Raw genomic sequence first — 27,964 nt, 5'->3', positions numbered from 1 at the left:
CTATATCTATCATTAAACCATACGGCATCTATCATCATGTAGGATTAAACTATTCAAAGAATTTATTAACGGCCCCTCGCGTTAAAAGGTTTTCGTTAGTTCTGAGTAGACCGCTTAAAACATTTTTTTCTATCGCCGTTTCAAAATTTAACTCTGGAGTAAAATATTTTAAAATTTGCAGACTTTTCTTCCAAAACTTTAAAATGTGTGCTAATTTAATATAACTAAATTGCAAACGAATGCTTCTTAACATAAGTTCTTAACTAATTGTTTTCATTAACCCATCTTGTATGCCCTTGAGTCGGAATGCAAAATGGGTATTATCGCCAATCACCAAGCGGATATCCCCTCGAAGGAGACTTCAAATAGCAGCCAGAGACCAGCTTTTCCAGAGAGCCCTCGAGTTTCACAGCCTTAACAGAGGAAATCTGCAGAGGAATCTACAAATGTCACTTGGCAGCAGTGTACGCCAGTTTGACATACAAATTTCATTACTTCTTTACCTGGATACCAAAAACTTTTTTTTAATTAATAATTAATATTTAATTATAATATAATTATATATAATAATTAAATATTAATTATTATATAATTATATAATATAATTATAAAAACAGATTAATAAAATAGAATGAAACGATGAACAAATTCACCAGATAACAATATAAGAATGTGATTAAACATTGCGTTTCTCAGTATAAAATACAGCAGAGCGTAAATAGCAACAACGGTCATCACATTTGCAATTGAACAATGGCGCCACAAAGACATACCGCGGAGGTACCGCTCAAAAACAAAAAGTAAAAGACACCTGCTAATGAAAATAATACCACCAAACGAACAGTTAAGCTCTGATTTAACATCTGTAAACAATATTGATATTGTTTACAGATAAAGTAACCATGAATATTTTTGTGTTAAATTAAGATTCTGTTTATTTGGGAAACTATTGTTATAATATTTGTAAAAAAACGTGATAATTAATTATAATTCACTATTAAAATTTTTGGTACGTCTTAACGAATTTAATATAAATTTTATTCACAACGATAATCAAAATTGGCCTCCGGAGCAATTTGCGATCTACTCGACATGGTATGGCAATTTTGAGAGCGATTCAATATCTTTTATAAGCCTAGTGTCATTCACAAGTTCTCATCTTTATTAAACGGCGACGAACGGTTCTTGCAAATTATTACTAATAAATTATTTATAGCCTATGCTATTTTTTCAACTACATTTGAATTATGGAATAAGGTTGAATATTTGACATTGTGAGCGTCACTCTTGGAGAAATAATATAAACTTCTTACTGTGTACAATTTGTATTTATTACTTGTTTATGTTTTACAGTTTTATATATTCGATATTGTTGCATGAACGTCTGTCGTTTCCCCTTTCTTACGGTTGTCACACTCCATTCCTGACTTCTCTAAATGTTGCCGCTATAAATATTAAACAATATTTACTTGAGTATGTGGCTATTCACCACAAGATTTTTAACGTCACGTCAAATGTCAACGTTTGCGATTAAAATATATTTATTTTAGTGTAGCGGTCCAAACGCGAAATAGCTTCTCATTCCGAGTGTATTGTGTTAATAAGACAGTTATAATTTCTTTCAATTGGTAAAAATCTACTTTACCAATTGTACAAAATCTCTTTAATAATTTAAATTATATACAAAGGAACATAATGAATGTATACATTTCAAATCGGAACGAGGTATATTAAAATACATATGTTTTGATTTTTCTGTTAATAGCAACTCTTTCGCTTCTAAAATCTACCCAAAAGCTTGAAATCAAATGGTTGTTACTTTATAAGTTTATAGTTTTCTGGCAAGTTAATATTTACTGCCCTCTCCTTCATGTTTCTCATCTCCATCCAAAGCTTGTCTGGTAGAGATCACCTCGAACGATAAGACCGCCTCTTGTACCTATAGATAATTTTTTTCTTTTTTTTTTCTTCATTATCTTTAGTGTATAATAAAGTATAAATAATTGATGAACAGTAACACCACTGTTATTATTCAAAATTTCTCCTGAAAATGTTTTGACTTCCATTCGGTAATATATTTAAGACCGCGTTATACTTTTAACGCCCTTAAAATAAATTGTTATTCATTTCTTCGTTTCTATTATTTTTATGTGATACTACTTATTTACGAGTGAGTTTCTTACTACATAATATTTATAATAATGAAAATTTAATATTTGTATACTTTTATAATCAATTGTTAAAGGATAATTATTCTAACATCAAATGTTTTTGAATTTTGACTTGGTAACTGGTTTTTAAAATGTTTCAAGTTGTATATAAATCATATTTATTACAGTTATTACTTGATTATCATGATATATGGGGCTAAAAATAATTATAAAGCAATTAGTAGATTAATAATTCTCTTTGCCTATAAAAGTACCAAGTCCTCGAATTTATCATTTTATTTCAAGCACATCCGTATACAGATAACTGCTGTGAAAAAATTGTCACAAACAAAAGAAAAAGAAAAAAAATCTTCTTCAATCTTAACATGAATAATACTTTTAGCGTTCCTATACAAAAGTTTAAGTTTGCGAATATAAATGGAAACAAATTTAAAAGTTAACGAGCACTTTCTTCTCCGGCAGCAAGGGTTTTTGATGTCTACCCGAATACTTTTTACTTTTCTACTTGCTTAAAATGTCGCTAAAATTTATTTCCGTGTTTTGTACAATATCACATAGATTTTCAATTAAGATGATGGGTATTTAATGTAATTGTCTAGTTCAATAGTGGAATATTTAAAGGTTCTCTAATCGTGGTAAATAACACGATTTTGTCCTGATCGATTAAATAATCAAAATTTGGGAAAACTAACGAAAGAATCTAAATATCTTTTTATTTTCTTCCTTATCAAATCATTATTTCAGTCCAAGGACGTTCACTGATAGACATAGGCGTCCCCCGTAGATTTCCTGCAGAATCGATTGGAAGCTGCATGTATCCAGCGTTCCGACGACCTCAATAAGATCTTCTATCCAACTTGTAGGTGAACGTCCTAGCATTCATCTGCTCTGCGCGCTATGTGACTTGCCAAATTCTAGTACAACGTGCCACTCCCCTTGGCTACGTCGGTTTTTTTTTACTTGTACTATCACTCAATTGTTATATATTTCTACTGATCATCAATGCATGAAATATGCGTTGATCATAACTGACACAGAGCCTGAGTGACAGTTCACTTTAAATTTAACCGACAATCCAGAACAAAGTTATTGTTGTTCAATACCATGCCTTATTTAATGTACAAAGCTAAAGAACATTTTGAAGGTGCAATATGTTAGTTCATACTCACAAGTCATGATTGAAAAGATTGTCATGACATATCTCTACTGAAAACCAGTAGAGATATACATAAAGTGACATCATTTATTTATTTATATTACATGTTCTCAATATCATTTCCGATTTTCGCAGAAACTGTGACATACACAGCATAAATACCAGGAAGAAAAGAAAAAAGCATTACTGAGACTCGAATCCATCGAGTTAGCAAATCTTTATACGGGCAACGTATACGCTTTTACAATGCAATTCCAGAAAATGATCAGAAAGATTCTATTGCTAGATTTATAAAAAAAAACGTCAAAGAACGTTTGTGTACCACGTTGTAAATGGTTTCATAGAAGATGATACACCTTAGAGTTATATGTTCGTCACCAGACTATTTTAATGTTTATTAGATTATTTATTTAATATTATTTCAAATATAGATATATAGCCGCGCTTAGTTTCCTTTTACTATTGTTCTCGAGTCTGTAGTATTTCATCTGAACAGGTGGTTTATTCAACTTGACTTCAACAAGAGATAATCCATCGTAGGTTGAATAAATATTTTTTTGGAATTTGAATTGGAATCAGTTATTTGGAAGACTAACAGCTGTAGTAAATAACACAAATAAATAGTGTAGATGAACTAAGAAACAATTATAAGTCTTCACTTATATTATCATATTAAGTAACAAATAATTTTATCGTCAATTAATAGACATTACCTAAAAATTATGGCCAAACTAAATGAAGAGTGTTCGAAAAAGGATTGTCATGCAGCTTACAGGCACTAATAAGATATGCTCGCACAATATAACAATTCGGCTTATAGTTAATTAATATATTAGAAGCACATGAGTGATATCAAAAAGTTACAGTAATTTTAAAGTTTATTTTGGAACGAATATCTGGAGAAAATAAATATCTGTCGTTTACTACATCTTATGCATTTTTGTTATCAAAAAACGTTCGTTAGCAGAAAGCAAATTGAAAATGTTCTACTCTGAACTTCATTCATTCATATTCAGCAATTAATTAATAATCTATAAGGTTTCTGGCAATGTTATATGCCTTTGTAAAGAGGGGTATTGTTAAATTTATTAGGTAATCCTGATTTATTACCGACTTCATAAATATTTAATAACATTCGTGGTAAAATTTGTGCAGAGATAGATAGATTTTAATTTACCATATTAATTGAACTATTTAAAACAATGACCATTAGTTTCTACAAATTTCATCGGTTTTTCATGAAATTCGTGCTATAAAAACAGTTTATATTTAACGGGAAGCCATCGTCGAATTATTTTTCGACTACCACGAAATTCATGAAATACTGCTTTGTTAGTGTGTTCCCCGTCGATCCGAAGAAACCATAATCGAATACAGTAAGTGCAACAGGATGTACATTCTAAGCAATCTCTAGTCTATCACTGGTTTTGATATATGGGACGGAGCATGCTTATATATATATATAGCATGCTATATCCAATCCAGCTGAATTTTGATTAATGGGTGGTGTAACAAAATCATTTGTTGGCGAAAGCATTGTATATTAGCAAGCTCGCTGGGCTTCATAATTTGATTACTCTTATTCATACTGAGACGGTAAGTAAGTATGATCTTCTTTCCGAAGCATCTTGAACTTGGCATGGACCGAGTTCGCCAGATAAAAGCAACAACTTTTCTGCCTTAATTCAATGAATAATTTCTTTTCATGGCCTTAAACCAGTGTTCTACAACTGCGATTTCCCATTTGGTGTTCACGCACAAAGTGTGAGACAAATTTTAGGAATTTATCGATTTTATTTCGTTGATTTTATTAAGTTCCTAGTTTTATTGTTTCGCATTGTTTATAAAAATTTGCTAATTATTTCTTATAAATCCTTTAATGCTTTTGAGTTTGAGTTTGGTCCTCATATAATAACTCCTGCAACTTCTAGTCTTCGAAATTTAATATTTTATTAGTGCGTTTATTGTCTTATAAGTTTATTTCACCACGTTTAAATTGTCCACGTCATATAACCATGTCTCTTGTAATAAATGAGAGTCTCTTGTAATAAATAAATAGAGAGTATTCATCATAAATTTTTGTATATGTATTTTTTAATGAAATAAGGAGAGCTGTGCTTGCCGCAAATGATGCTGTATATATACACGATATCATATTCAATATTACAAGCACTAGAATATTGTAGCACTATAAAACTAAAATATATCACTGATTTCAATCTCAACGTAACAGAAAATCATCTTGAAGACTAAAATATCGAAGATCTCTTCTACAGGGTTGACTACATAAATAAAAAAAATGTTTTAAAACCCGATATTGTGAGATAAAATAAATATTTTTTCTTAGAGAAAATCTCTTACCTCTAGATCTCTCCGAACAAAACAGAAAATTAATCTCTTAAGATCTATCAGAGGACATAGCTTTTCACTAAAGATTAAATAACTCGGACTGCACCACCACACAACTAGATTTGGAATCACCGAACCAGAATGAGATTTTAACTTATTCGACGTCTATCGTAAGATTCTATAGATCACCAGGGGTGCAAAGAGAAGATGGAAAACACAGGTTCCATAAAAAATATGGAGAAGCGATAAGCCGATAATATTGAATAAGATAAAAAGGGTTAACTAGTTTATATATGATAGAGAAAAAAAGCTGGCAATTACAATACATGTAAAGAAACATTGTGTACAGATTATAAATATGACGATATCATTGTATAAATGTTTGATAAATTATATTCACTAGCCTTGCTTATCGATGTCGTATTTTTTTATTTTTTAAGCATCTAAAAGTCAAGGTAGACATATTGAAAATATTATTCTAACGTCAGAATATCAAGTATATTTTATGATAATGAAGAAAGATTATTATAGAGTATAGAATAATATTGACTGAAAAACCAAATTTAAATGTGTAGCCGGAACCCATGTACTTATTTACTATCACTAAAATTGCTCAGTTTATGAAATATTATAGTTTACAAACACGTTGAGTTTATTGACCTTTATTAAAAAGTAGCTGTTCCTATTCCTACCTAAACTATTGGCTACGAATAATTTATCCGATATTAGTAACAAAGATTTTCATGGCCGGTAGAAATTTTAAACATTTGAAATGAAAACTTTTCTTAAATGTACGACTAAAAAATTAATGCTCACGTTTTTTAACTCGAATAACTATGGTAAAACTTGATTAAGTTAGTTGGAAAAGGTTTCCTTTGATAAAACTTAAATCGGAATCCGCCCGCAGATGTTACAAGTAGCTAAAAGCGAAATAATTCAAGAGGTTAGAGTGATATCGACGTTTGACTCTCTCAAATTAATTGAATTTTACAAAGCTGTCATGATCACAAGTTTATTGTAAAAGGACCGGAGCAGCTTATAATACTCGGTGAGATAACCTTTCTCTGATTCGCTTTTCAGTCAAGCACTTAACACTAATTGTGTTGTATAGAGAAAATATATCGTCTTCCCATTGTTAAACAGTTTATACATTTTAAGGATTGTAAATAATTTTAAATTTTATTTCTTTGATTTATGTTTGACATTTTCTTAGAAATGCAAATCTATGGCCCTTTTTTTTTTAAAAAATTCTCAGCAGATTTCGAACTATGTTGAAGATATATTTATTTTAAAATAAAATTTCTCGTAATTAATATAAGAGTCAAGTACACTTTTCTTCCAAAAAGGCTTTATTTGTAATGGAGTTCAAAAGTGTGGTAAAAGAACTTTGTTATTTTCTTTTATTATCCTCTTTATACTGAAATTGACCAAGATAACTAATGTAATTCTATCGCCACTTAAACTTCTGGAAAACAATTGCTGCACGGCTACGTGTTTAGCTTGTCACTTGAGACATGACGGTACGTCAACCACTATTAGTGCTATAGAGTAAACCATCGTTCTATCTTTATAATGACTTCTTTTTTAAAGGGTCCCGTTTTTGGGGACCTCTTGTTCCCTTTAGTGGGATAGGGACTTTGAACAAATAATTTTTCATTTTACTTCTTTTCTCACAATATCTTTTATTCGTAATATTCTAAACATCGCCTTTAATCTCTCATCTCCATTTTTAAGGTAAAGCTACAGTTATAGATACAATCTTATGTTATAGCCTTATATTTTATCACATTACACATACATTATAACTGAACTATTTTCCCCCTGTTCTTTCTGCTAAGGCCAGCCGCTCTGCCTGGTATACAGTGCAGAAACTGATCAACTTGAACTTCTTACAGTGGAGGTCTGCGGCGTCCTGCATGACGCGGAACGCTGCACCCACCTTGTCCTCAATACAGCTGCTGTCATTATAAACAGACTATTAAATAGTTGCAGTGGCAAGTTTAGCCGTCGACGTACCTTCTTTCAGATAGGAGAACTCCACCTCAAACTGATAAGATGGGTGTAGCAGTTAGCAGTCAGCAGTATAGGAGTAGCTAACTGATACCTCCAGGCCCCGATCCTTTACCATCTACCGGGAATGATCTTATTTTATTTCGAATGGAAACAACCCGGCAAGTGTAAGGACCGAGTTCAGGGACGCGGTCCTGTGGGCCTTCGCGATCTTTTGTGCAAAGCTCCGCTGAACCGCGTCCAATTTCCTGCTGACTTGCAGCTTCTTAGCCGCCGGCGCTCATACATTTGATGCATATAATATCGTTGGCTTTCATAAGAACGTTAAAGTTAATGTACATTTTGTCAAGAAATAACCCTGTTTGATTCTAATAATTTGTAAAATTTTATGAGTAATTAATAGAAGGGAAAACAATGGTCTGACTAATCTTCAATAAAATTGCCCTTTTATGGAATAAAATTTATTTCTGTTTTGATGAGTAAATTATCTCTTCATATACGTTTGTATAATTTTAAATTCTTGTATATCTTTACTTATTTTTAAGCATAGAAAGATAAAAACTACGTATGAAAATAATATGATTAGTTAGAACAAAATCTTTGATACTTACACAGTCCTCTACAGCTTTGTGTGTATATAAATTAAACATAGGTTCATGTGGGACGTGTTGTTTTAAGGGACAGATGTAGGTGTCGCTGGGGGCGTAGGCGACAGTCCGTTTTGGCGCGGGTACGTGAACATTACCAAAACGTGAACGCAACAAAAAAACCGATTAAAAACGGATCACAATAGACACTTAACATCTTAGATAATCGTCTGTGAAAGATTTATTCGTTAACGTTATCGTGTGGGAACACTACGACCATAAATTATATCCATATTAGTTTATTCTATATTAAAATATCTAAAGTCTTAATGAATGCTTGACCTTTAATTATATTCGGTCAACAAATGAATCAAAAGATTTTGTCCGCTTTCAGTTACTATACTATAGCATTGTATAGATGGATGAAATGGTATGGATATTATTACCGAGATACACATGTTTTAATTTTGTACCACTGAGATGATACGTCTGCATTGTAGATACTGCTAACAAGGTATTGAATTAAAGCTGAGTCCTTCGGTTTCTGACGAAGATTAGTGTTGGACAGAGCAACTATTAGAATACTCACGTAAACGTCGAGTAAAATACGTAATTGAAGCTCTGTTCTTAGATTGAATTTGTAATATTGCTAACCAATTAATACGGTGTTTCGAAAGTATTAATATTTAAGAATATTACAAGGAATTTTGATTAAAAAATTTCCAGCACTTGCTTCTTTATCTAAATCCAGGGAATAACAACATTTTTCTTTAAATATATTTAAGTATCTATCTCAAAAGTCCGTAAATTTTTTTATGATAAATAACCATGCACACATTAGAGTATACCGCCATAATGTAGGCTATAATGTAACATCCTCAAGGGTAATAAAAAAATCGCGAAACCAGAAAATTGCTATAAGAGTTTTAAAATAAACACGATGTCTTCCGATCTCAATGTCGTGAAAATTACAGCAGATATTTTTGATTTTTATGTATAATAATACTGTTTTATATGTATTACATTTTTGTAAATGGTGATTAGTATAAAAGCTTTAAAGCTTTTTGGTGACTGATGAGCTGTTTTTAAGATTCACCTCTTTAAAAATTTTGTGGGATGCTCAATGGCAAAACATTCGAATTTGCTTCTAGAACTTTAATTATTACAATATCTTATAAGTCCTTCCCCTAACCACACCTAACAACCGTCTTTTGTCCGTGTCAATCCATGCATCTTTCTATTCTAATGTTGCCATTTTCTTCCTCCATCCATTTTCAATGACCCTGTAAGTAATAATATTTCAAAAACATTATATATAACATAAATTTCAAACAACTATTAGGGATTTAATAATATTTTTGCATAAGACACCATAGCTAATAGTTTATTTATTCCATCCTGTGAAAAATAAGCTCAAATAGAAACAATTTTATTAATATAATGGCGGTAAATACATTCTACGAATACGATAAAGTTAATAAAAAATCCCAACTAAATAATCTATGTTATTTGCACAAGAAGACACCTACCGATGAACTGTTTTATACTGGTTCATTGTTAGAATAAATTTAGAGAATAAATTTAAAATATAAGGCGCAGTACACTGGTGTATGCATTCATTGTTTTAGCCATTTAATAGACCGTAACAAAGGAAACGGTATTTTGTTACGCATTAATTTAAAATGGTATAAATATGGACTGAATATCAATTAATATTTTTAAATAAACTTGAAATGTATATAATGCACAAAATATTAACCATTAACTTATGTAGTCACATATACATACATTATAATTCGACTTTTAAATATTACAATATTTTCCGCACACGTTTCGGACAAGTTTTTTTTTTCATTATGCTAAAATTTCAATTTATACGTTAAATATTACATTTTTTTACGATTTATTTTAGATCGTTTGATGCTTCTTAATAAAATATCTCCTTAACGTAGGTAATAGACTAAATATTGTTAATTAATAGGCGATTATCATAATTGTGTATGTAATGTAAGGCATATGTAAACTAAACTTACAATATTTATGCTCTATTTGTTTATTCCGTTTTCACTACTATCAGTACCTTTACCTGTACAGTTCCTACTAATACGTCGTGTATTGACATTTGAAATTTCGTGATACCACAACATGAAATTTTAATGCAGTTGTTTAACCGATACGATGTTACGCCTTAGAGAATAGGTTAATTATTGCAAACCTTCATTGTAAATACCATTAAAATTAGACTTGGAAAATAGAGAAAACATAAAACATGAACAAAGACACGTATTATTTAGATTTTATCTTATAATATTATGGTGTATATATACAGTATATATATAACAGTTTAAATTACTTTTTATTCTTTCAATAAACTAACGATCATTCACTATTAGTTTAATAAATACATAGTTGTGTGTTCAGAGTTTTAGTTCGTAATTAAAAATTATTGACCCGTCGTTGCATTTCGGAATAATTACTTTATTTATTGACTAAAATAAATTTTCTGTGAACGAACACTAAACTTCAATGATCAAAAGGAATGGTGTATTTTACTGCCATTTTTTAACGTTTTCTTAAGAAACTTCTTTGAGCCTAAATGATAAAATTGTAAACAATAAGTGAGTGATAAGTGAGCCATTCCTAAATTTTGCGCTTAACACATTACGAGAGTCATTTTTATTTACATTGATAAATAGCACGACAAAATAAAAATAAAAAATATTTAAAAACATGTACATAGACTTTTTAAATGGTACAATAATATTTGTTCACAATTCACAATTGTTAATATGTTCAAAGTTATAAACACAACCGGCGATTTAGTTTAATAAATAAACAAACCTTGAACATCATTATACTAATTTGGATCAGCTATAACATAATTGAAAAATCAACATCTTCGCTTCTTCATTTTTGATAGTAAAAAGTCAAATCACTCGACAGTTATTGATATGTGTTATTCACACCTTAAATAAATATTATAACGCTTAATTTTAGGTATCTGCATCTGTTATGTTTTTCTAAATAAATAAACAAACAAATAAATAATTTCAGCTAAGCTTTATAACTCAGAAACAATTTTGCATTTATTAAAAAGTATACGAAGTAGTATAATATAAGAACTAGTAACAAGAACGTTGCTTGGGAATTAAGACTTATCTAAAAAGCCCAGCAAAATACTAAATGAACTTGAGGCAGTAAACAGAGCGAAGGTGTCCCCTCACATGTAATGAGGCAACTTTTTGTTTGCTCGTAACAATTCGGGAGTGTTCTTAATGATAACGAAAACACCTTTTAGTTTTATGAATTCTCTGTTGTTTTTATTGTTCTTTTTCTTTTAATTTAAACGGTACATACCATTCATAAATAAACGCAAGTGAATTTACTATTTTTTAATACCTAGCCTTTTTTATATTATAACGTAATATCTAAGATCAGGGGTATAAGTATTACTAATCTTACGGCACTAAATGTGTTCAGTTACTATAGGCCTCATTAGCAAACTGACAGTTACTCAATAAGCCACAGAAGAAGCTAGATTCGGAATTTCTTTACAAGATCGAATCAGGGATGACTAGATCCAAAACCAGTAGATTTGCAATTTTTAGTGGCAGTGCACAAGTCACATAGTGTACCGAACTAATAACCCCTGAGACCTTAAGGAAGGAGACTACGAAGTAGCAAGCGCAGCTTGGGACATCAACTTACAGGGTAGAGTGTCGACCTTGTTAATGCTGCCCGAAAATGCTGGATTCTGAGGCTTTCAACCGATTATATCGAAAATCTAAGTAATGCTGTAATGTCACCAGTGGACATCTTACGGCTGAAATCATGATAATAATGACTATGCTGCCAACAACAAGAAAATAGGCATTACAATAATCTTTTAATATTTTTATCTTGCAAACTATTCAAGAACGGTAATTAATCATAAATGTCACTTGCTTAAACAAAAGATATTTCATTAGGATAGGCGGATGGGAATCAAATTAACATGATCTAAACGTACTGAATCCTCGAAGATTTCACCGTGTTCCCTATAAAACACAATGAATAGTGATCTTGCCAACATATCATTGATAATTATTACCGACATTTGTAATATTTAAAAAAACTATACTTCTTTTCAAGAAGCCTTCGATGTGGTTTATCACAGCGACGTATGTTTCTGAAGCCAAATTGTATTGCGCTGATATTGCTCCGTTCTGAAAGGTGGCGTATGGCAAAATTGAAATAAAACTTTAGATAATACATTGACAATGCAAATTAACGAGGATTAAATTTCGGTAGGACGTTAGCGATCCGCCATCACCGACCGTTCAGCGCCACGTGGAATCTACTACCTCGTCAACGTCGCTGCACGGTGGTTTTAACGTTTCGCTAGAATAGGAACTTCCGGTCAGTTCTACTCTCGTCCACTTCCAGAAGAAACGTTCCATTATCTTGTACTAGATGGTGCAACCTATGTCAAATTTGATGTCCACCAAAAAATAAAACCGAAGTATGAGATGTTCGAGTTCACAAATTGGCTTTACAATAATTGATTTAAAACTTTAAAGAAATTTCTGTTAAATGACGTGTTCCTCTTAGATTGAAATGTGTTACTGCGTTGGTGCAAATTGGTGTTTTCACGGTCCACAAATTTCTTACAAAGCCTCTTTCTTTCTTCTTTTGGTATAGTAGATTTCTCCAGTCCAACAAAAGCCCAAGAATTTTTAAGTTTGCGATAATGTTGATGACAGTGAAAAAGGTGTTTAACTATAAAATATTAAACTATAAATAAAGGAGATGGCGTAAGAACTAAAAAAGAGTATAATTAAGAGCTTTATAAAAATGAGGTCAACAAGCTTTTACGTTACGACAGGCTATTATGTCGACAAGTTACGGATGGTGCTATATATAAGGACTGACTTTTATACATCGATGCGATTCAAAAAAAGACGTCAAGTTTGTGTTTTTTGCCCAACTTTATGTAAATCATTATTTAAATATGTTTAATCTTAGTTTAATGTATCATTAATGTTATGTAAATTTAACGTCGCATCACAAATAACAATTTTTCAAACTACGGAAACCGTTTACCGAACGAATACGAATAAATTATTTATTTTAGTTATTCATGTTAATTTTCGCATAGGATTATTCGCAAGCTATTTTAAACTACAATCAGACTGAGCTCTACTAAAATGGTATTAAAAATATTAAAACTACGAGAATTTCAAAGGCATTTTGATCCTTGAAAAACCTATCACAAACTCATATCTCATAATCTAATGTATTTTGTGGTGATCACCGTAAAAAGTACACTTACACGTCTTTTTCTAATATAATATTATACTATTGTTTCAATGCGGGCTTTATATTCACAGGTAAATTTGAATGTCTAATAAAACATCAATTTTGGACACAAATTGAAACAAACCGACCAGATGGACTGGAACTTAACGTGGGAATCAACATTCTCGAAATGGTTTTGTGATGTCTGCGCAAAACAGACCGCTGTCTAATTTGCAGGAGATTATAACGTCAATCACAAACTCATTAGTAACAATCTCTATGGAAATGGAACATCAGAATTCCTACATAATCATGTATTCATGAAAGCATTATATCACAAAGATGTCTGTATTGTCTTTTGATACTTTTCTAAAGCCAGCTATTATCAACATTACCTCCGCATATCCCTGTTGTCTATGCAAATACTGTATTCCGCTTTGATGTACACTGCAGCTAGAAAAATTGCTAAGCTAATGAGACAAACTGTGTTTTAAAATAACTATTTCGAAAGGCAGCGTTGCTATGTTTCATACACAGAGTAAACTAGATAAAAAATACATTGAAACTACGCGTAACGAACATAATTCGTTCCGGAGTACAAATAAAGTGAAATACTCGCTATGAGACAAAATTTTTAACACAAAATATAACACCTGGCATCATTATCAAAATTGCCTAAAGTGACGATGGACACAGAGTAGTCTTCATCTTCGATATGCCGCTTTATCTGTTCCTATATCTGATGTCGCGGAGCACCATTAAGATTAGGTATCAAACATCAAGCATATTAGTTTAGATCAACTGAAGTAACTGCAAACTTTTAGACTTATACCTTTATATTTTGTAGTTACTATCAGTTGTACGATGTTTTGCCCTTAAAAAAAAAAACAATGCTTGGTACCTTAAGTTATATGGAGGATATATCAAAATTAATATTTTTAAAATGATACCAGTCACAAGGAAGATACCCGCTAAACGTTACTGCCTTGAATTACTTTGACCTAATTTTGAAATTTTGAAATAAGGGTTGCAACTGGACTCTTTTAGTAGTACGCTTAACATTATCACTAAAAATAATGAATTACGTAAGTACAGCAGTTTATATAATTCTGTGTTATTGTATGCGTAAACTGTTGAATTTATATCTAATAAACATAAATATTACACTGACGTGCAATTGGTGGTTTTATCGTAATTTGCAACTCTCAGCAACTTTTGGATAGATTGAAAAAATAAAATGAATCTGGAATTTAATAGAGATTGTTATCATCATTATTTCAGCGTCCACTCCTGGACAAAGGCCCGTAAATATTCAATAGGACCGGTTTGAAACGGCCTACACTCAGTCTTTCGAAGACTTAAAAGTCGAAGTCCCAGCGGCCATCTGCTCTGCACGCTATGTAGCCTTCTCTCTTTCACTTCTGCTTTCCAATTTGCAAGACCGTCGAAAGTGTCGACTTTTGTGCTACACATGTCTTTACTTCGCGCTGCTTTAAAACACAATGCTCTGTATACCCACAGTTTCCATTAGTGCAGAGATGACGGAGAAATATAATCATAATTATACAGGTAATGGTAGGTTAATGTTAAAGATGACTAAAATGTCATTTTTAAATTAAAAATAAATAACACAACATACAAACTTTTAATTAAAATAAAATACAAAATTCTATGTACATATGTTAAATATTTTGATAAATAAAAGTAAAAAAACCATCAACCAAATAAATCATGACTATTATTGACAATATAAAAGGAAAATATAATTCTTAGACAGTGATAAAAATGGCAACGTTCTAATCTTTTTAAAATTCCAAAGAGATTTTCACCTTCTAATCGAAACAGGTAATTCTTTTTACAAACGAACAGCATGTAGTTTGTTGTAGGTGAGAAACTGTGTGGTATGTGTGGAAATTTCTAAATCAAGACTTTGAGACCATTTAAATAATAGAGAATTTGTTCTATAAAAGGAGTGGAAGCACTATTTTAAATTAGATAGTGAAATAGGGAGAAACTAAATACAATAAATTAGTTGTGGCGTTCACGTAATAAATCTTCATATTGCTCACCACTACAAAGACAATACGTTTTCTTTTTAATCATTATTGCACGTTTAAATTTAAATTCGAATGCGGATTTCAATTCGAACGCCGTCAATAATGCCACCGCTTTTAATATATTTGACTTGATTTTGAGAAACAGATATGCCTAATGTTCCTGTGTATGCATCTCCATCGCTTTAAATAATACAGAGCGTAAAAATTCTTGTATACATAATATACAGAAAGTTAAAAACATGGCAACATCTAATTTCTCGCGCGCAGTCATGAACAAATCGTGACTTGCTTTAGTCAGGAATTTCAACACCGTAATGTCGGAACCCTATAATTTAACAAAACAAGCAAATGCTTCTTTTAGACAGCAATATCTCGAAGCTTGATTCGCGTCCTCTGAGAATTTGCAGAACATACCATTATGTGATATCTTTTGATATCAATCGAGGAAATTTGAGGCGATCTTTGACGGTAGTAGATACAGCTAATGTCGTGCCGTCTTTGTTCTATTCTTCTTACAATGTAGCAGAAAACACATTTATTGTCATGTGTAGTTCAATATCCAAACTCAGTCTTCCTCTTATAGAATAACTTGATCATACTGACGACTGAATCTTTAAAGGACTCCATTAAGAACGATATAATGTGCAGTAAAATAGGCTACAGAAAACACTAACCCAACAAGTAAACTTTGTTTACAAATTATTGAAATAAGTTTTTAAAATTAATTTCTTTAAAAAGAGCAAAATCACTCCAACTTCGACAGATTGTTTACACCCTTTACATAAGAAATTATTGTCCAGAGGCTTACATAATTTTTTTACCGTGCCAATTATACTTTCAGTATTCGTTTTCCAAACTTAACGAGTTTTAAATATACCATTAAAATTATATGTATGAACATTTATTATCATTTACCCACGCTACGAAAAAAATATTTTTGTACTTTTAGTGCATTAAAAGCGAAACTCTAATGTTACTATATAGGCAAAGGAGTGAACTGAATAGCAAGTTATCTATATAAATATATCCTAGATCAAATTTCGATGTTATTATTTGAAAGTGTTTAATTATACTCAGAATAACAATGCATGATTGTTGATGCTTTAGATACTATTTATTTTACAATTTTATAAGATATAAATTTTTGGTAAGGTATAAATGTCTTTATTAAATCCGATTAATCGACGTTATATATTATGCCTAGAGAAACGTTAATCCTGTATTTTAAAATACTCTTAACGTAATATCAGAATAACATCTGACAAAAAAGATGATCGTGTAGGGACGGACAAAACTATGTCAACATCATTGACTGGTAACAAATTAATCTTAAGTGTCGTTTTGATTGAAGATGAACTACATTTTCTTGCTGAGTTAGCTTCCAATTCAGATGCATCTAGACGAAGCCATCCATTATTTTTCCACAGAAACAAAGAGGTAAATTGTAAAATTGCAGAATAGAATTTGTTTAATTCCTTAGCGATACATAAAACAAAGAAATTAATAAAGAAAATATTTAAATGTTCTTAATTAAACCAAGAGATAATGAAACGCCTCAGGACATCTTTCGTTCTTCTTCTTGTGATAATAAATTTCAAGACTATGACTTTGTTTAATTACACTGACCGAAAAGATAATTAAACTATTAGGTACTAATATTAATTAAATAACGAACCTTTTATAAGTACAGCGTACAAATTTATTACAAAACCCGGAGGGATATCTTTTATCCGCCTCAGTTTATATTTTGTTGTTCTTTGAAAGAGATAGCTTTCACTGTTCTTATAAATTGAAAACGTATAAATCAAACAGCAAAATTTTCCAGTACAATCTTTTATTAATGTTTAGATTATCAATAGTTACTTACACTTTGGCTACCTCTTTATTGATTTTGTTTTCTGATTCTTTACTTAAAATAAGCACTTTAGGTTGTATTTTTCATGTAAACAACAAATTGTGCCTCAAAAGAAAATAAGATCAATAAATTAATACTACTACTTAGATGTATTTATAAATAGAATCTATTCACAGCATCCAAGCAAAATATCAAGCTATGGATTGTTAGAGTCCCCTGGCGAAGATGATTCCATGCATTGTTGCTCTAAGCTGTCGGCCAGGCATTCAACCTTGTTCGAATGTTAAGGAGGAGTCGGATTCTCTTATTGGAGGGGGGAGGCATGAGGAAGCTATTGTCTGCTTTGAGACTTCGAGCCAGACGGCAGAAGGTGTCTTTTGTGGGCTTGAAGTCACTAAGCAGATCGTCCCATTTTTTGTTTCTGTGCTCCGCGAGCCGTTCTTTGACCAGCTTTTAAAGTTTGCGAAGGCGCAGTCTATTCTCCTCGGTGCGATACCTATCGTGGAGTCTCATGGCAGCGTTTTTTTGTTTAATCAGGCGCCGAATATAGTCCGGGAGAGAATCGACAAACTTGCGCTTGATGACTGTCCTCCGGGTAGATTCTTCGGTGGCTGAGTAAACGTGTTTAGCAAATGAGTTTATTGCCTGTAGGGTTTCCTCAGGCGAGTTGAGATTGTCGGGAATACTAGAGAGTTGCAGGGAGTTCATATCATGCCTATTAACGCTAGTTTTGTTTGTAAGAACCTCTGTAGCGCTCTGGCCCAGTTACATTAGGACGGCACGGTAGTCAGAGTCGAGTTCGTGAAGCGACTCGATAGTATTAATCTGCAAAGTGACGTTGCTAACCAGGAATACGTCAATAGTTGACACCCTGTGAGGGAGCAGGTTGTTGGGGTAACGAGTGGGAGATGCGGGAGCTTTTATGGCTAAACCTAGTCCGTCGGTTATTTTGCAAAGTTTAGACCCGTTTGCGTTGTTAGTGCTGGTTTTCAGCTATCGTGCTTGCTGTTAAAGTCGTCAGCAATCAAGACTGCCGGACCTAAGGAGGTGAGCGTCCTAATGTCCGAGCGGAGTATCTCTTTGATACCAGAGAGGTATGCAGATATTAGTATTAGTGGAGGGTGTCCGGTGAGGGACATTCAACACGCTGAGACTTCGAAGTTGGTGAGTGGTGGAGGGTCAAGAGGGGAACAGTGAAGAGACCTTTTGAAATAGATCATAGTGCCTTCTCCCTTCCTGAGTAGTATGTTATTCCTGACGAGGTGATAATTAGCAATTTTAGGATCACGATCATCGCGCCGCGGGGAGGGCCTGCCGGCCGCCGCTTGCGCACCTAAGCGCAACCCCGACAGTTAGCGGGGTGGCCTGCCGTTTGGTTATGTTAGCTAGTTTAGTTAGCAGCGGTGGCACTGCCCGGTTAAGCCCTTCTTTTGAGGGGCTTCAAAAGATATTTTTGAAAGGGCGCAAATCTGCTTAAGATCAAAGATCTGCTTGCACTTCGTGGTGAGCTCTATTGCGAAAAGCACTAGCGGAATTTCTTTCGCGCGCGCGCGCTAGTCATCCTCTTTGCCAAAAGGGCAGGAATGCCTTGGTATTTCAAGTCGGACGATATCTTGTCCGAAGAAATTTCGATTGGGAGGCCGTGTGCGACAACGCCGCTCTAATAATTGCCGCTCTTCCGGGAGGGTGTTGGTAAGGAACGAGAGTCCCACAGAACGGAGATGACGTGTGAGCATACGGAAATGATCCACCGTTGAAAGGTGGATTCTTATCCCCTGCGCGGTGTTCTGCGCTTTGGGGCAGGATATGCCGTGGCTGTCGAGCCAGGGCGAGATCTTTACCCAGGCACTCTTGTCCTGTAATATGATCGGCGGTGGCGCCGCAATTCCCTCTTGCGAGGGGGCGAGTAATGGTGCGGCTTGAGGCTGAGTTGGTTGGTTTGAGGCTGTTCGTAGCCTTTATGGCGGAATTCTTCCCCCGACAACGCCCCGATGGAGGCGCGGGCCTTCCTATTCCTCCTGTGCCTGCCTTTTACGAGGGTGAAGCCCTCGTTTTTATTGGTTTTGGAGGCGGTCTCCACCACCATTTCGGACACTGAAATCGAGCCGGCGTCGCTGGTTACGACGGTGGATCTAGGGGACGGGCGTTTATTTAGGTCCCAACATACGGAGGGATCGGCGTCTGGGGAAGCAAGGGAGTCAGTGATAAGCCGAGCTGGGAGGATAGGGACACAGATCGGGGTGACGCGCGCAAAATTCTGCATTTGCTGGTGCGACATTGTGTGTGTGTGTAATAGTAAATTAAAGTAGAATGAAACAGTTAAGTGTACTCACCGAAATCGGATACGGCTCTAACACACGCGACCTCCCTGCCAGGTGACAGGGAGTAAACGAACTTGCTCACAGGAGCTGATGGGTGGAGTGCGAATGGCAATACTTAATCTAAATCGGTTTCTAAACCGAACTGGGCACCCTTGTGCCAAACAGCGCTGTTCGCAAAGGGGATAGTCCCTGATGATGATTAACTAGCTACACCACCATTAAGGCGTCTCTCTGTCCTATTTGGGGAGAACCACACAGGGGCCGAGAGGGTGAGCTAAGCCGCGCGAGACGCGTGTCCCGCTCCGAGCGGGAATTCGATTGCGCGCGACGGTGGGTGTGTTGCAGGTGAACCGGTGTGTGCGCACCTCTCACGCGAGCGAAGTTGCGGTACGATGCGCGAACGATCGGCTGGCTGGGGAAAAGTCAGCGGGGAGAACTCGAGCAGGCAGCGCTGGTCGCGAGTAGGACGCGGACGGAGCGTGCGGCTGCTTCGAGCGATCGGAGCCGAGTGTTTTCTTTTATACCTCAAGGACATATTTATAAAACAAAATGGAAAGGTAATTTATAAATACTAAGTTTTATTATTTTAAGTATGTAACAATATATTCATCAAAAGAATGTAACCATGCGTTTAATACATAGTTTTATCCTAAAGTATACAAATAAAATGAGACGTTGTAGAATAAATATACAGAATACTCATTTAGTATACGTATGTAATTAATTCATAAATTAAATCGAATTGTGCATTGGTGTAGTGTAAGTTACATTGATATACGAGAAAGTCGAACATATAGATATTTCCAAACCGGGTCGTGTGTCTTCAAGTAGATCGCGTGGAAGTGTGATGTCAAATATAGAACGTTCAATATTAAGTGGGTGTGAAAATAGCCACAGTATTAAGCCCGCCAAAGGGTGCTAATTGCGGCGTAATGCTATTGTACTAAGTATGATATAACTGAATTGATAAACAAGTTAATAATGATACTAGGCATCAATAAAGCATTTGTAATTGAATAGTAATCTAAATCTAAAACGTTATCGTTAGCTTTATTGTTGACCTGACAACGCATAAATATTTTTTTTACTATTCTACAATATAAGGTAAAACCACCAGTAATTGACACTGTACTAGTAGTTGACACTTTGAGGAAGAAAATAAAATATTAAGAAAAATACAGGTTGCCATAAATCGAGATAGTGTCTAAGGTATAGCATATACATCTTGCAGCACCAAAACAAACTAACGTGGCGTCTTATACAACACCGCTAGTTACCCCGTTTGCATGTCGGCAACCGCACGTTTCGCACCATTTTTATTGTTATTTTCTTGTGAAGTTTGTTAAGAGCAAGCGGAAAGAATTTTAATGTTGGAAAGGTAATATTATTTTACATTGTCAAATAAACATTAATTTCTTTAATTATATTAGAGTTTGAAGCGTGAATGCATATTATTTAAAATCACATTCAATAAAAATTATATAAATAGCGTCATGTCAATTACTGAAACTCGAAATCACATAGATTTGAGTAGTTGACATGTGAGTGTCAACTTATGGATTGTAGTATAATTTGCTAATAATGTTTTATTTATTGTAATTATGCTACTTAAACGTTAAATTGCTCTATTTTATCTTCTAAAATAATTTTGAACTATTTTGTTCAGTAGTTGACAGGAGGTGTCAACTATTGGAGCTGTAAGTGTCAACTATTGAATATTTTTTTTCGTTTTTTAGAAGGTAGGAGAGTATGTAGTATTTTATTACGAAGAAGAGTCATTTCCAGGGGTTATTACTCATGTTACCAAAACAGCTGCTTCTATTTCGGCAATGCAGAAATGTGGAAGACTTTGGAAATGGCCTCAAAAAGTGGATCTTTTGGACTATAATTGGGAAGACCTGTTGTATCATATCAACGAGCCATTAAAAATGAGTCAGAGAAGAAATGTGTACTCTGTCCCCAAATTAGATTTTTTATGGAACTAGCTGATATCTTTTTTGTGTACATTTTGTACCTTCATATTAATTTAAGCATACCTATGTCAACTTCTTAAAAAAAAAAGTGTCAACTACTGAATATTTTAGTTTCCACTAGGTGTCAACTACTCAACATAGTACTTTAATGTTATTAAAAAATAACATAAAAATACACATTAGTTTTATTGCTACAATCTTGTCACATTCTGAAAGGGGAATAATTAGCGCAACCAGTAATGACAAGCAGTTCCGTCTAAGATGATTTCATACCAAACCATCTCAATAAACATCTCGATAAATCGTTAAGGTGTCATCTACTGGGTATTTTACCTTATTTGTTTTGTGATGTTTTTATTCTTATTTTTCAAATCTGTATATTTTAAATAGGTTTATTTCAACACCCGACTTTCGTTATTTGACACCACCTCTCAATTATTTATAAGGTCATTCTGAGCAAAAAACGACAAGGAAATAAACCACAAGCGGTTGTTCTTTCTAATGCAGAAGATCGTGACCCAAGAGACAAATCAAGGAAAAAAGTACTGTCACTGAATTGTGAATTCGTAATATCCTGCATCTCTGCGGTGACAATGAATAATCAAGATCTCGAGTAAATTTTTAATTATCATTGTGTGCCGTTCCGCTAAATAGACATTCAGTACAACTATATTTTTTTATGTGGATATTATTACCCAAGCCCCCGTGCATACCGTTTCAGAAACCCAACAGTGATTGGAACTTTATTCAAGTGCAATTATAAGTTGAATTGAGCGGGTTGCGTATAAAATTTTTATAAGAATTTTAATGTCAGAAGTGAAGGAGTTCTATTTGAGGTATCAGTGTATTTCTACCAATAATTAACTTGTATTATACAATTTTATGTTTTAATTATATTATATGGCTTCTGCATTTGTTATTTAATGTGTTGGTTATAACATACAAAAAAATCAAAAATATTTTGTGAAGTCAATAAATCATGAACAGCAATATCTTTCGGTAACCCTTTGTAAGCATGGCAATGTTAGTGTACTGTATATTATATATATATATATATATATATATATATATATATGTGTGTGTGTGTGTGTATATCTTTATGTAATATACAGTAGTAGCCCAGCGGTAGAAGACAGAATTGCGATCGTAGCTCGCGGGTTCAATTCCTGCTATACATTCCTATTTATTTACATCCTGTACATTAATTATATGTAATTACCTTTGCTCATAAACAAGTTTTCAGAGAAAAGGTAACAGTGTCTTCTGCGTACAAGACTACGATTGCCAACCCGTACGTCAAGCGTGGCGATCACGCTGCATCTTCTCATAAATATCTTTTTGGGAATCCTATACCTTGTAGGGAGCGTTTATGAGCTGCATTGACGACATTCACAGGATAAATGGTACAATTTTATTTAAACTATTGGTTCAACGAATATATATTGTAACAGATATCTTAAAAATGACGAAAGCTAATGCGGTACTACGTAGGATTATTTATTTTTTATATTCATAGCCGCACTAACAGCTACATACAAACTCCCAAATGTTAACCTGCGAGTCCCAGCAGTTGACATACTATAAGTAAAATAAAACGAATTGTTCATATACGACTCGGTTTCAAAAACGTTGCCGCAACAGACGAAAGACTTCGAGTATCGTCGTTGCTACAGGACACCGTTCTGATAAACGTCACAACAACGAGCCGCGTGACTGCAAAAACCCTTTATGGTAATATTTTGCCGGGAGTGTAAAATATATGTATATATATATAACTTCGTCAATACAAGCATTGCGCATGGAACAGCCATGCGCCATTCACACAGTGTTTCATTTAATTTATGATAGAAATTATATCTGACTCTTCAAAATCTTTACTCCTAAATATCCTAATACCACATTGTAAAAGCTATAGTGTATTATTTACCCTAAAATAACGCCTTGTAATCCTCATAATTTAATAGTATTAAAAACATGTGCAGGGTATCCAATAAAAGAAACGCCAAGTAGTAATCAAAGCCCAGGTTAATGCTAACGCCGAAAATCAATTTAAAGATCTACGTCACATGTGTTTAAAATTTTTGTCTTTTTTACGTACCTTACCCAGGACCATCAATGTTTACTTGCTAAGGTTGTTTTTTTATGTTATTCTACAGGTATTCTTTTAGTGAACAACATACAAAAAATTATACTGCAATGGCCTTATTTTCAAAACTAATAAGTATCTTTTTCAAACTATTTACAAAATTATTAATATTACTTTTAACGCCTTTGGTTTTTAAAATATGAGTTAACCGCTGCAATATTTTAGCTCGTGGCGCAAATCTACATGGGGTAGCTTTAACTGCTTGGAAAACCATAGAGAAATGCCGGACTCATACTGGCTTAAACTCCACGGACTTCTTTGACGCCTTTTGTCAAAGTTACGGGAAGCCTTTCACATACCGTAGAGAGTCACAACTTGCCTCAACACTGATTTCAACTTGAGTTATGTGACATCGAGTAAAAATCGATTTATCATTAAATGCGTTTCTAATAAATATCATAAGACTTTATTAGAAATAATTTGTCCCCATTAGTTAATGTCAAATGTATGCATATCAAAATATGAATTTAAAAGCCTTGCAAAGCTTCCTCTACCACTTAGGATGTAAATTTAAAAGTGAAGTCTCTTCAAAAACTTAATTATCTACGTGCACGGTAATTTTCTGATTATACAGTTTTCATATCATGCAGACAGCTCTTATTAACCAAATCGCTAAGATTTGTTTCAAAATGATTTTACTCAGACGCAAGCTTTCTCACAGCTAACAAGGCGTACAAACTTGCTTAATTGCCTCTCGCTAATATATGTACACACTAAACTCTCTGCTATTTACTAGCTACACCCGTTTTTGGATATCTATTATAAAAATATTATTGTGTACATTTTACTAAATCGTCATTGTTTAGTATTGTTTTCAATGCTGGGACATAAATCTTTTATTATCTTAATAATATAGTCTCAATGTCTTAATATTCGACTATATAAGCTTAATAGATAGATGCGAGGAACTCAAAAATTAAAAGCTTAAAATTCAAAATTGATTTATTCTATAAGATGAATTAAATTTTTATTGACGTCAAGATAATCTCTGTTTACCGATTTATTAATAAACGTCACATATGTGAGACGAATAGGTGAAGAAAATTGAATATTATGACAAGGTAAAGAAGCCAGATCCTTTTGTAAAGTACATAGAATTTACCCATAGAAATATTTATATGCCTTGAAGTCGAGTCTTTTGTAGTAAGTGTTTGTTGTGTTCTCATATTTACTTTATGAATTTCACAGTCCACGGGTAATGTTAGTAAAAATTATTAATTATATATACGGTTTGCGTCATCATATCAGGCTCAAAGATATCTATGGTGGATATACCGTAATCGCCACGCTTGGCAGGCGAGTAGATGATCGCACACAGGGCGCTTCCACCTTTCCTCTTGAAACTTGTTTGTGAGGAGTAGCAATCCTATTTCATTAATGCACAAAGTATTAATGATATAACATTGTTTCCAAGCCTACCACTATTCCGTATGATTAGCTCTTAAATGATATATAAATATTTCTCAATATTTTACAGTTTACGTACGTGTGTACAGTTTTATATAATTAATCTTAAGCGTATATCTGCCGAAGTTATCTCATTATTCTCATTATTGTCATTTATGTACATTAGGTAGTAGGTAAGTTGTTACCTTTATATTTAATAAGAAAAATAAGTAAAAGAAAATTAATAAGGGAGTTGGCCTTGACCTGTGCTATTTGAAACACAACAATTGTATAAAACATCCAATGTATGAAATACCTACTCGATGTTAATTAGGAACAAAGAAAATCGAAAACAGGAAATGCTAATTAAAAAATAAGTACAACTTTAAAAAAAAAAAAAACGATAAGTGATTCGTTCATCCGAATTCAAAGAAAACTAAAAAATATAATTTCAAATTCAGAGACACGATGTCCAACATAATACCAACGCTACAAAAATTTCATTAAGCTGTTTTCAAGCGCTCATTGAAAAAGATCTTTATGTATGTTTTTTTTACACACACTTTTGTATCGTCAATTATTTAACGACAGTAAATGGTTTACTGAGAAGAATCGGCCAGAAACTTAACAGCAGTAGTTTACGCGTATCTTTACAAAATAATGTGTTTAATGGTACTGTTGTGTGAACAAATAAATAAACCATGTATGTGAGCGATACGAATTTAGTTCTTTGAGACAAGACAGTAAAGAAACAGAAGAAACCTACACATGAGCCTTTTATTATTAAGTTTACACTTCATTTTATTACAGTTCAGGATTTTATATCAAAATACTTACTGTAGTCTTGAATTATAAATATAACTTTGTTTGAAACTAATGGTCAATAAAATTGAATAATGAACATGTTAGCAAATTTGGCAACGTTAGTTGAAGGTAAATAAAAAGGAATCGAATGGTTAACAAACCTGCCGGAATGGCTACAATAGTTTGTGTAATAAATGTATGTAGCTGTTAATTAGTCGCTCTTATGTTGAGCAATTAACGTACAATAGGCACGTGATAACGACTGACGCTATTAGCTTGAGTTATTGTTAGCTGACGCCCAGTCGTTATTGAGATTAAGCGCAATAGACGTAACATTTATTAACAGGCAGATAAGAATAATGTATGTATTATAGAAGTGTTGTGGGAGTTCCTTCCACCACTTCTTCCTGCGCTTACGCGTTCCAAAATGGTAGTAAACTTAGATGAAATGGTTCGGCCCACCTGGACACTCTTCAGTCGGAAAGTAAATGGCTATTGAGTGAAAACCTAGTGGTGATCCGCCCTTGCGCCAATCACTCCATGGCGCATCTTCATAAACCACCTTCCGAAATTGCCTAATAATACAATTAGTAAGTTTTGAACAGGCTATTATGCTGGATGTCTTTAACCGTTCTCATTTTAATCACTGTTTCAGCCACAGGACGACCACTGCTGGATTCTCAATAGGATTTGTTAGAAGCGACCTGCGCCAAGTTTCTTCTAATGACCTTAACATGGTTATTTGTTCACCTTGTGATGATATAAGTCGTAGTGCACAGTATGCCACCTAAAACTATGAAATTCTATCCTGTTTAGGTTAAAAGCCGTACTTCAGCACGAGAGTACAAGTAGACAGTAGGTTTTTTACAAATTTTTATTTCTGCTTTTCATCTTCGTTTGTGTACGTCTGCTGGGAATCAAACCTGAGATCTACGATCATAAGACACAGTCCCAAACAACTGGGCTTTCGCTTAAAACATGATAACAAGTAAACGTTCAGAAAACAATAAATCAAGGCAACTTTTGTATACGAAAGAAATACAGTAAAACTTATTTCTGCTTTATTATATCTTAATTAAGAAGATAAATAATTATAAAAGAGATAAACTCATACATACATTTATTTATTTAATGTTAACATTTTAGAAAACTCAGCTCTTTAAATAAACGTGACACGGAATATTTTTAATTGTTGCTGTGTTAAAATTTAATTAGATAGAAATAGGGTCGAAAAATAACATGTTACTTTATTTATAAGCGTTGAACATTGTTCAGAAGTAGAAGCATGAAAGCATACATTTTTTTAAGAAAAAATATTTTTATATTACATTAACACCTCTTTCGAAACAAGATTTATTTTTGGCTTTTTTTTTCTTTTGACATCGTATTAGATTAATATTAACAAATTGAATTAATCCAAATAATTTTAAAGAATGATCAAAATCTTAATTGAGCTGTGATTAATTATTACGAAAGGTATGTTCTTATTCTTACGGTTGTTAATGATTCTTTGCTTGTTAATGAATTCCGTTCTCCAAGCGTAGCAGGGAGTTTGCGATACAATTATGCTTTGATTTAATCAATTTACTCGTGGATTCATAACGAAGGGTTAGAGCTGCATACTTAGAGTATAAATACGTGTATACACTATATTAATTCATACTGTAAACTATACCTTGATTACCAAATAAATTAATCAAGTACGCTTTACATATTCAGATCGACATGTTTTCCTATTGATTCGTGTTATTCAACATGTGATGAATTTGAAATTTTTGCTGTTAGCCGTAAGGCTTTGTACAGCTTCATCTAAATTTCGCGAAATTGAAGTCTGCGAAATAAAAAATAATCCATAGGCGATCGTATTTCAGT

General features: G+C 33.3%; 1 protein-coding gene across 1 annotated transcript in view; it reads left to right on the top strand.

Moving 5' to 3' along the window:
• The first annotated feature begins 794 nt into the window (after positions 1-794).
• Positions 795-27,964, top strand: part of LOC137933770 (uncharacterized) — an 82,591-nt gene continuing 55,421 nt past the window's right edge. Inside the window, exon 1 of the mRNA XM_068777818.1 lies at positions 795-799. The gene's annotated coding sequence lies outside the window, so the exon portion shown is untranslated. The remainder of the gene's footprint in view (positions 800-27,964) is intronic.

The sequence above is a fragment of the Battus philenor genome, unplaced genomic scaffold (genome assembly GCF_028537555.1).
Source record: "Battus philenor isolate CCGP_79_NKW_IND1 unplaced genomic scaffold, ilBatPhil1.0.hap1 SCAF_14, whole genome shotgun sequence".
In the NCBI taxonomy this organism is placed as follows: domain Eukaryota; kingdom Metazoa; phylum Arthropoda; class Insecta; order Lepidoptera; family Papilionidae; genus Battus; species Battus philenor.
The sequence above is the reverse complement of the archived record's forward strand: the minus strand, read 5'-3'. Positions and strand labels throughout refer to the sequence as shown.